Genomic DNA, 11,466 nt, shown 5'->3' with positions numbered 1-11,466 from the left:
TGGGAGTTGGTCTTCTCATTTGTTGTTTTGCAGGGGTTCTCTGAATCTCTTGTATTTGAATTTTTTCATCCTTGATGAGATGAGGGAAGTTTTCTTGAATGATTTCATGAAATGTTTTTTTCCAGTGTGGCCTCTGTTTCTCTCTCTGCCTTGGGAAGGTCAATTACTCTTAGGTTCGGTCTCTTGAAGTGATCATTCATCTCTTGAAGGTTTTGTTCTGTCTTTTTGAGCTTCTTTTCTATGCTTTTGACAGTTTGGGTTAGTTCTCTGTTTTGGTCTTCGAGCCCTGAGATTCTTTCTTCTGCTTGGCTAATTCTGCTTTCTATGCTTATTAATTTGTTATTTATTTCCATCACAGTATTCTTTACTGCTCTTATTTCTGACATCAGCTCCTCCCTATTTTCCTCTTGTCTCTCCTCAATTTTTTTAAATTCTCTCTATTAATGTCTTGATGTCTGGGTTTGTGGCATGTGACCAGTCTTTCTGGAGGCTCTTCATTGTTTGTGTTCTGGAATCTGTTTTCTCAGTGTCTGATCTCCCAGGGGTCCATGTGAGACCTATATTCTTCTTTTGGGTTTTCTTCATTTTTGCAGTTCTTTTTCCCCTCCCTACTTTTTCCTTCCCTCCACATCACCATCTTCTTTAATTCTGTTATTCAGGAGTAGAGGGATAGGTTTTATTTCAGTTTGTTCAATCTCCTATTCTTTATGTATGTCCTCTTACTTTGTTCAATTCTGGAGTTGCACTGTAGGTTGGAGGTGGTCCTTTTTCCAGTTTTGAGATTTACTAAGAGGGGAGCTGTGATTCAAAATCTATCTGCAGGTCCTGGTATTCACTGACAAGTGTATGGATAATCTGAAACCCACTCTCCACTGCCTTGGAAACTTTCTGTGCACTGGGACTGTAGGTTTACTCCCTGAAATAAAATGTGGTTAGCAGAGGGAAGAGAATGGAGCAGACAGTGGGGGGGAAGAGGGGGGTGGAGAGAGAGAGGATTAAGGGGGGAAACAAACCAGTGTACCAACAAATGGAAAGAGAGATCTAAACTGAAACAGATAAAAACAATAGACCACAGCTACAGACTAACCAACTCCCATACAAAAAAAATAAATAAATAAAACATACAATGATGCTAACATACAAGCTAACCAACGACCTTATTGGTGTACTGTTCCTCTATACACAGATATGGTTTACAGACAGGAGAAAAGAGAAGAAAAGGAAGAGGAAAAGGAAAAAAAAGGAACAAAACAGTAGGAATAGAATTAAGTCATTAAACTAACAGAACAAATAGAGCACACGTTGAGACTTTTCATTTAAGTCCAATGGCCTTTCAGTTCTGATTTCTAGCTGTCTTTTCAAGGTGGTAAATTAGTTCACAGTTAGGGTCAGTTGTCCCTGGCCTGCTGTGAAGGACAGTTCAGATCACCCTCCATTCACCACTCAAATCTGGGCTGTGTCTGTTTTTCAAGCTTTTTCCCGTTTCAGTGTTGTTACCTAGAATCACCAGCAGGTGGTGCTATCTCAGCTGCTCGCCCCAGAGGGGGTGGAACTGGACAGGAGTTGGGCAGAGGCCAGAAATCAGAGCCTGGCTCAGGGTACGTGGGAGGAGACCCACGGCCGGCAGGACATCATGGTGGCAGCAGAGGTGGCAGTGATCCCAGCAGATCTTGCAGGGAATTCAAGGACTGAAGTCATGGATCGCCTCAGGCACAGGTGGTACGATGCACTATGGCCGCCATGGAGGCCATGGCCGCACTGGCGGCTGCTGTGTCTATGGCTCCAGTAGCTGTCCATACCCCTGCGATGTCCAGCGGTGGGACGGCCGAGCTCCATGTGAAGAGCAGGCTGCCAACGTTGTGGTCCGCAGCCCCCAGAGAGAGAGCCAGAGATGTTCTGCATTCTCCTTTGCAGAGGGTTTCATAGACCAGGTTGCCCTGTCACCATCTTGCCGGAAGTCCATTTATCCATTTTTTAAAAAAACATTAACTGGAGTGTTAATACATGTTTATAATATTTTCCAGATAAGCATAACAAATACTAAGCTTTATCTACTAATAAAATCAATGTAATAAAGTGCTCTTGGTCTAAAAATGCTACCGATCTCACACAGTATATATGCTACCAATCTCGCACAGTATATGGACATATATATGCGTGTGTGCATACATACACACACACAGGCACACATACATACATATGTGTGTGCGTGTGCGTGTGTGTGTGTGTGTGTGTGTGTGTGTGTGTGTGTGTGTGTATACACATGCTATTTCTTGGATTCCTAAGTAGTTTACCCAACAGAGAGTAAGATTTATATAAACAGTGTTTTTACTGGCTTTAGCAGTGCTTAATCACCACAGTTTAGATGATGACTGAAGCTATGTAAATGCTCAAATAAATTTGTTGAATGCACAAGTAAATGAATCAATGTCTGAAGGAATGATGACTTTTTTTTACATTGGGGGAAATAGAAATGTTTCAGATTCAAAGCAGCTCTAAATGTATAGGTTTCTACTATGTAAATAAAACTAATAAGTTTCCTGTTTCAGCCAATTAAACGTATCTCCTAAAGACAAAGGATGCTATTTAAATTAGTAAAATCAGTGGGTACTTGGCTACACCTCTGCCAGATTTCAATATGTTTAAAAAATATATAGTTGTGGGTGGTGCTAATATTATTCTTAGAAAATAGACCTACACACTGGTCTCCCAAAATATTTGTGGTCAACAATTTGGTTTCAGTTGACTACTTGTTTTTAAGTTATATCAAAATAATTATATTACAAATGAACTTTGAGTGACAATAATGTGTGAATGTAGATTTTATCACTTGAAACAAACATACCACCCTGATGAGAAATGTTGACAATGTGGGTGGCTACGTACATGTGGGGGGTAAATAATACATGCAAAATTTTTTTCTCAATTTTTCTGTGAACCTAAGAGTATTTCAAAAAATCATCTGAAAAACAAATAATTGAAGAAAAATTATGGCACTTTATTTACATGACTGAATTCCATTTCTTGCTTACTTTCTTGAAGACCTAAGTTTTAAATAATTTTCATATATAATTGAAGTATTTTTGAAGTAAATAAAAATAGCAAACAGATATTCATATCTATGTATTCTGGAAAATGCATCAAGATGTTTATTCCATAACATTTTAAGGATTTTTATTAAACTATCACCCAAATTCATTTTCTTCAAAAAATCAGGCACTTATATGTTTTGATTTTAGAAACTCTAAAAATGTTTCAACCATGCACAATGGTCTCTCTCTCTCTCTCTCTCTCTCTCTCTCTCTCTCTGTCTTTTCTCTCTTATACAAATATGTGTGGGTGAGTGCACGCACGCATGTGCGTGTGTCAACTTGACTGTGCCATAGGATGCCCAGATTTGTGTTAAAATATTATTCTGAATATTTTTGTGAGAGTATTCTGAAAGAGATCAGCATTTAATTTGATATACTAAAGAAAGAAAATTTTCCTCCTTAATGTGAGTGGGCCTCATTTATTCATTTGAAGATGAAGACTTCAATAGAACAAAAAGTTGGCTATTCCATGTATAAATAAAAGGAAATTTATTCTGCCTGACTGCATTTAACTGGGACTTTTTGTTCCCTGCATTTAGACTCAGACTGAAATATTGACTCGATCTGGGCCTCAAGTCTTCTGGTCTTTGGACTTACACCATCAACTATCTTGTTTGACTGGGGCTACACCATCATCTCCCCTGGGTCTCCAGCCTACTGACTTGCCTGCAGATCTTGGAATCTTTCAATCCTCATAATCATAATAGCAAGTTCCTTATAGTAAATTTCTTGAAATCTTACTATACATGTAACAAATCTCTTTATATGCTTTAATAGTCATGCACATATGTATATATGTGTATATATACCATTGGTTCTGTTTATTTGAAGAACCCTGACTAATTCTGTGGTATATGAAGTTTTCCTGGGAAGAACATGAATTTCAATTGCATGGGTCCACTTATATGTGAACATGCTTCTGCTTCTGCAACCTGAGATATCAAAATCAACCCCTCCTCTCTGTTTACTTTCTTCAGCCTACTCAACTCAAAGACAAAAAGTTTGGAGACCTTTTTGTTGATCTGGTCCCACCTAATTATTAGTATAATAAATATATTATTTATTTAATTCTTATGATGTTTAAATCACATTTTTTTCCTCTGGATGACTTTGTTATAAAACTTGCAATGTGCAATACAACATACAAAATTAAAACATACAAAATATGTGTTAGTTGATTAATTATGCTATTGTTAGCTTCCTGCAATAGAAGGCATTCAGCCTCCATAATCACATTAGCTTAACTATGAGGAGTTGAAAGTTATACTCTGATTTTCACCGATGCTGGAGTCAGTTCCCCAACTCCCATGTTTTTCAAGGACTACCTGATATTTGAATATATAGCATACAGAGACATACACCACTATCTTCCTTGTAACGAATACAGTTTTGTTTACATTATATTTTTCACCAAGAATAAGGATTTTAATATGTTTGATTCTGGCCATCAGGGTCAAACACTTTTATCTCTGACTTGACTATGGACATATTTGTAAAAGCAAATTAGCCAAATAGGACTGGTCATTTTAAACAGCTCTGCATTTAGAAAATTTTCAATATTGTATTTTCACATTATATCTTGTTAAGCAAATAATATAATGTGCTCAAAATTGTGCTTTAAATTTTTATCTTGAAATAATTTTACATTCGCAAGATGATACAAAGAAATGTACACATTTATTTTACAGCTTTTATTCCTCTCTTCCTCTCTTTCTCTCTCTTTCTCAGTGTGTTTGTCTGTATGCAGCTTTATCATGTGCAATTTTATGTTATTTTTGCCTCCTTTTTCTATACACCCACATCCTTCCTCTAATATTCCTTATCTAGTAACTACTAATTCGTTCTTCATCTCTGTGGTATGTTACTTAAGAAATGTAATTTTGCAACATACACTGGCTTTTGTCAGAATGTATAATTTTCTTCATAGTTATCAAAATTGCATAAATCAGTGTTTTACATATTGCTGAATTTTCAGTATTTTATTCTGAAATATTATCCTATATAAGTGAGAATTTTTTGGTAGGGTCCAGATTGCAGGCCAACTCAAAGATATTCCCACATTCTGTAAACTTGCAGGTGAGATGCACTCATCTACCAGAACCAGAAAAGCCGGGGATGACACAACTCTCATTAAACATACTAGTGCTTTTTGAATTATATAGAAGTTTAATTTCACAAGAATAATATCTGTCAAATTATGTAAAGCAATGCTACACTTTGAATCCAAAATCTTGGATTCTTATTGTGCTAGGAGGTGAGTTTATATTACTGAAAAACTAGTTCAATTCAAATTTTTTTCCAAAGACCCAAGCTCTTTGTGGTGGTTGGTTCTATGTCAACTTGACTGGATTAAAAGATACCCACAGCACTGGTAAAGCATGCATTGCTCCCAATGCTCTGTAGGCAGGAAATCCATCCTTCTTTTGCTGAAACAAAAAGACAAGTGGCTTGGAATTTGATTAGAATGATTGATCTGCCCCAGGTGAATCTGTGTGGGTGTTTCTAGACAAGATTGGCATTTGAGTAGGTGGACTGAATGAGAAAGATCTGCCTTTAATGTAGCTGTGCACTATCTAACCAACTGAGGACCTGGATGGAACAAAAAGACAGAGGAAGGGAACATGTTTGTTTTTTAAGAGCTGAATATCTTTCTTCTACTGCACTTGAACATCAAAATTTCAGGTTTTCCAGTTTGGGGACTCATAGATGAGCAGCTTTCTAAGCTGTTGGACCTTGAGCTTTTTGTACACCATTGTCTTCCTTGTTTCTAAAGCCTTCGTTCTTGGACTGAGTCATGCTCCAGCTTCCCTAGTTCTCCAGCTTGCAGATGATTTATGTTTAGACTTCTCAGCCTCCATAATTGAGTGTGCCAATTTCCCTGAATAAATCATTATTCATATAACTCTATATACATATCTCATTGGTTTTGTCTCTCTGGAGAACCCTGACTAAAACACTCACTCATGACTTAATCTTGACTATTTCATGTCTAAATTGCTGAAATGCAAATCTAAGATATATATAGGTGATTCACTGCTTCATCAGTTCCGAAGATATGTAGAAGAGAATGTGTATCAATTTTTGTATTATACACAAATAGCTCTTTTCTTCATCTTTTTTCTTCTGTTATTTATAACTTCTATTTTATAGCATTCCTAGAGAAGACTCACTAATGAATAACTTATTAGACTTAGTCATATCAAAAGTAACGTCCTGCACCTATGCAACTCCTGGCAAATCAGAACTCCCAGGTGAAGCAAGACTAGCTAACCTCTGCTGGTTTATGTTTTGGTCACTGGGCAGTGGGATTTCCCCAGCCACAGTCACCTTGAGGGTGGTGGCCCCATCCACTTGCGTACTGAGGGACAAATACTACGTCTTCTCCAGCAAGGCAGTGTGCAACCTTCTACTCCCATGTGAGAGGAATAGACTCACTTAGATAGGAGGCTGATGTATGCCTACCTGAATAGCAATGCCAAAGTTGAGCCATGGGGCCCCTCTTGACTACCTGCCAACCCTGATGATGTGATTCCAGGCTCGGATGGGAAGTGTGGAGTTCCTGATATTTGTGTCAGAGGAAGGAGAAAGCACCTGATTTGTAGGAAAGAACTTGCCTTGCCCCTATCAGATTGCACCAGTGGAAACAGTGTCGGCAGGTTTCCTCCAGGCCATCATCTTTGCTGCCACCTCTGCCCCTTCTATAGTGGACAAGAGGAGTGTGGCCAAGTAAGAAAAAAGCACAAACTGTCACCACAATAATAACTTTTACAAATAAAAAAATAACAAAACAAAATTTTTTTTAAAAAGACAGACCTCACCGATGAGGAAGAATCAATGAAAAACACCTGGCATTCCCCAAAACCAAAACAGTTTGATACTCACAGTGTCCTCTCTGATTCCAAGTAATGGAGCATATTCAGAATGACTTGTCCCTGATGATGGATATACAATTCAGATAATGAATGGCAAAAAAGACAGCGAGGTCCAAGAGAAAATGAACACCCAAATCAGTCAGTCCACAGAAAATGAAAGCTGACCCGACCATCCTAAGGGCGAACCAAACTGAACCTCTGAAAATGAAGAATTATCTCCTAGAATTTCAAAACACAGTCGTAAGCATTAAGAGAAGAATTGACCATGCAGAGGAAAGAATCTCAGAGCTTGAAGATAATATTGACTTAAGTCAGTCTGACAAAAATAGAGAAAATAATTAGAAAAATTAGCAAAGTCTGTGTGAAACCAAATCTATGACTAATGAGCATCTCTGAGATAGAAGGAGAAATTGAGAACACCCTGGAACAAGACTTTCAAGATGTGATCTAAGGAAACCTCCCCTATCTCACTGGAACGGTAACCATGCAGACACAAGAAATTCAGAGAACTCCTGTGAGGTATTATATGAGAAGATCACCCCTAAAGCACATAATAATCAGACTTGCCAAGGTGGACATAAAAGAAAAAAATTATAAAAACAACTAGAGAAATGGAATAGATCACATACCAAGGGACCCATCAGAATTACACCAGACCTCTCAACAGATACCTTAAAAGTCAGAAGGGACTGGGGACCCATTTTTAGCGTTCTTAGAGAAAAACAATTCTAGCCAAGAAAGTCTTATCTCATCAAAATATACTTCATAGCCAGGCTCGGTGGCTCAGTCTGTAATCCCGCGCCTTTGGGAGGCTGAGGTGAGTGAATTGCCTGAGCCTGCGGGTTCGAGACCTGCCTGGGCAACTTGACGAGACCTCATCTCTACAATAAATCAAAAAATCAGTCGGGCGTGGTAACGCATGCCTGTAATTCCAGCTACTTGGAAGGCTGAGGCAGAAGGATCGCCGGAACCCAGCAGGTTGAGGCTGCGGTGGCCTGGAGCAGCCACTGCACTCCAGTCTGGGCGGCAGTGTGAGACTCCAACTCAAAAAATAAATAAATAAATAATAATAATAATAATAATAATGATATACTTAATTAATAAAGGAACTAAAATCCTTCCCTGACAAGCAATTCCTAACAATATGCTACCTCCAGACCGGCCCTTCAGGAGAACCAACTCAGATGCCCATCAACAGTGGACTGCATAAAGAAAATGTGGCACATATATACTATGGAATACAGTGTAGCCATAATGAAGAACAAAACGATGTCCTTTGCGACAACCTGGATGCAGCTGGAGACTGTCATTATAAGTGAATTATTACAGAAACAAAAAATTGAATACTACATAAGCAGGCACTAAACATCCTGAGCACAAGGATAGGAGCAACAGACACTGGGAACTGCTAAAGGAGAGAGAGAGGCAGGGATGGGGGATTAGGAATGCAAAACCACTATTAGGTACTATGCTTACCAATGAGGGGGGGAAGAGGGCTTGTCAGAAACCCAGTCCTCTCCTTCACAAAACATTCTGATGTAACAGCTTTGCATGTACCTCATGATTCTAAAATAATAAACATCCAAAAACCCAGAAATGGTGTCTCCTATATTACATACATAAATAGCAATACTCCTTTTATAAGCAATGTTTATGTTTTTCAAAAAGTGTATATAAAAGGTGCTCAATTTAAACTCCTGCCTTTCATGTATATAACTCACATTTTTTTTTTTATGGTCAAGATCCATTTATCTATTTCATTAACAAAAGTTTTTTGGAGATGAAGTCTTGCTATATTGTCAATATGGGAATAAAACGGTTATTAACATGTTCAATCATAGTGCACTTAGCCTTGAACTTCTGGGCTCAAGCAATCCTCCTGCCTCAGCCTCCCAAGCAGCTGGAACTACATATTCGTGCCTTCTTTCTTTCTTATGTACGGTTTGTACATATTAAAAATATATTTTAGAATAAATGTCACAAAATCTTAATGTAATAATTAAAGAAAAAAGGTAAATGGAGGGATACACAATTGTAAAGATAGGAGAAGCATATCAGAGTGAAATAAAAATAAATGCTAGGCTACAGAAAGCTACTGTATCTTTGTCCAATATTTGTCTTCATGTTTCTTTGTGACTGACAATAAGGCAAAGAGAAATAATAGGTTCTATATGTTTTGCTACAGAAAAAGACCATCCAGATTTCCAATATAGCTAATCCTAAATTTTGTCTTGAAGAAAATATCTTCAATTTTGAAAGATTATTAGCTATTTTATCTTTAAATATTTCATTCTGAATGCAGTCTTCAGCCCATGTGTCCCATGTATATAGTCCCTTCACCCTGCCTAAAATCTAGCTAGTTAATGTCATACATGGCACCTTCTAATTGATTTACCTTTATGTCTACATTAATCTTCAATTCCTGTACTTTTAAATTTCTCTTTTGTGGAAGTTTTTAGTTAATTTATTAATTTTTGTCTACATGAAGGTATATTTTAAATTCTTTTTTGGGTGTTCCACAAAATTAATTTTCTCTGGGGTGACTTAATTATCCATTTATTCACTGTTTATCAGATACTTTGAAAGAATATCATGACATTTTGTTGGTAGCTTAATAATAACACTAATAAATAATAATATATAGAATACAATGATAATATCAAGTTATGTTATTGCTATTGTTATCTTTCTTCCTTTTTCCTCTATTGATTAACTTTTTCTTGCCTGAAATACTTTGCCTTTGTTTTAAGAAATAACCTATATCCTCACTCAAAACCAGATAAAAAATAACATGCTATTTTTCCACAGTAATATTGGAATATTTGTGATCTATACATAAAACTTGTTGGAAATATTATTTAATTTCTAATAGAGAAACTCTGTGTTCTAAATTTTTAAGTTTATGGCTTGGGAAAAGCTAAGATAGTCTTTCTCTCTGGAGAGTAGAACTTTGTTTTTCAGAAGACTCTGGGAATATTTCATATATTATTTTTCTTTTGCCCCTGCCTGAACCAAAAGATTTCCTCCCAAATGCTTAGTGTGAGAACCTCATAGGAGTCCTGGATGTAAAACGCCTATAAGTGTGTTGGAAAACTAAAAATTTTGCCTCAATTACTTTTACACTTTCACCCAGTTTACAATCATCATTTAGCAATTTGTCATGATTACTCTTTAAATGTCCCTAACAGTGATTTACTTCTGTTTCTAGTTTTTTTTTTTTTTTTTGTGGTTGTTTTGTAGTGTTCATGCTTTATTAAAGAATATGGTAAATGATACAATCATACATATGTCATGTTAATTCTACCCCTCTCACAGTGGTTTCTGCTCCAGGTAAATAGATCTTGACTGTGATTCTCAGAGTGTCTCTCTAGATTTGGTGCTGGTGATTTGCTCTCCCAACTCAATTATCTGATGGATCCAAAAATAACTGATTTTCAATTTGATCACCTTTTATCTATTTTAAGGGTATAAGTCATAACTTCTAAGCTATTTCCATAGCTGAGCTGAAACTGAAAGGCTTGAAAGAGGCCAGAAGTTGCTGAATTTGTCTCTGACTTTTAGTTAATAATTTTGTCACATTATTATCAAATCTTCTATTTCTGAGCTTGATTGTCTATGATTCTTTTAGGTCAATGTTTAGTACACAATATTATATTGATAAATTGTTTCTGCTTTACTGGTTTGTTAGTGAGTAGGCTTTGAATTGTCTAAGTATACCCATGTCCTCTATCATTAATCACACAGAAGAGTTACTTGCTTCTGCCTTGATTTTGGTTTGTACATCCAAAATGGAAGACAAGAACTATAGCTTTAATATTTTGAATTTCAATAGATTAAAAAAATGATCATATATGAGATGAGATAATCAACTTGGCAAATAATTCTAATTACATAATGTTTTCTACATGAACTACATTCTTAAAAACATGATGTCAATAGAAATTACAGTAAGTGGCAAATAATCCATTGTAGGCACTGAGATACCAATGTCTGCTGGTTTTTCTGTCCTAATATCAATAGTAGATAAAGACCATGAATAACACAAATCAAGCTTTATCCAAATTGTGCTTAAACTGAAAAAACCAAGGGAGATTAGCAATAAAAATGCAACTACTGATGTTATCAGTAATAATTAAATGCATTTTAATTATAAACAAAATCTCTATGTAAAAGAATATATTATAACATTTACTTAACTGCTGATGTAAGATGAATGTTACAATTAGTATCATCTGATTAGGCTGAAAAGAGATTGCATGAGAAATATGAATATAGTCCCACAATGAATGTGTTGAAATATATTTTTAATTTTTATATTTTGTTATTTACTTTTTGTGAAGGAACTATAAAAAGCATGCACATGAGTACCAAACAAAAAAATATCCAAGTCAGCTAACCCTTCTATTAAAAGCAAAACATATATTCTCTAATCAGTAACATAGTAATAAGAAAAAAAAAATCAAATCAAGATAATACAATGCATAAACAGCTCAAAAATGCTG

Source organism: Carlito syrichta, unplaced genomic scaffold, assembly GCF_000164805.1.
Source record: "Carlito syrichta isolate Samal-C Ts95f unplaced genomic scaffold, Tarsius_syrichta-2.0.1 Scaffold304612, whole genome shotgun sequence".
In the NCBI taxonomy this organism is placed as follows: Eukaryota; Metazoa; Chordata; class Mammalia; order Primates; family Tarsiidae; genus Carlito; species Carlito syrichta.
This window is presented reverse-complemented; position numbering follows the sequence as displayed.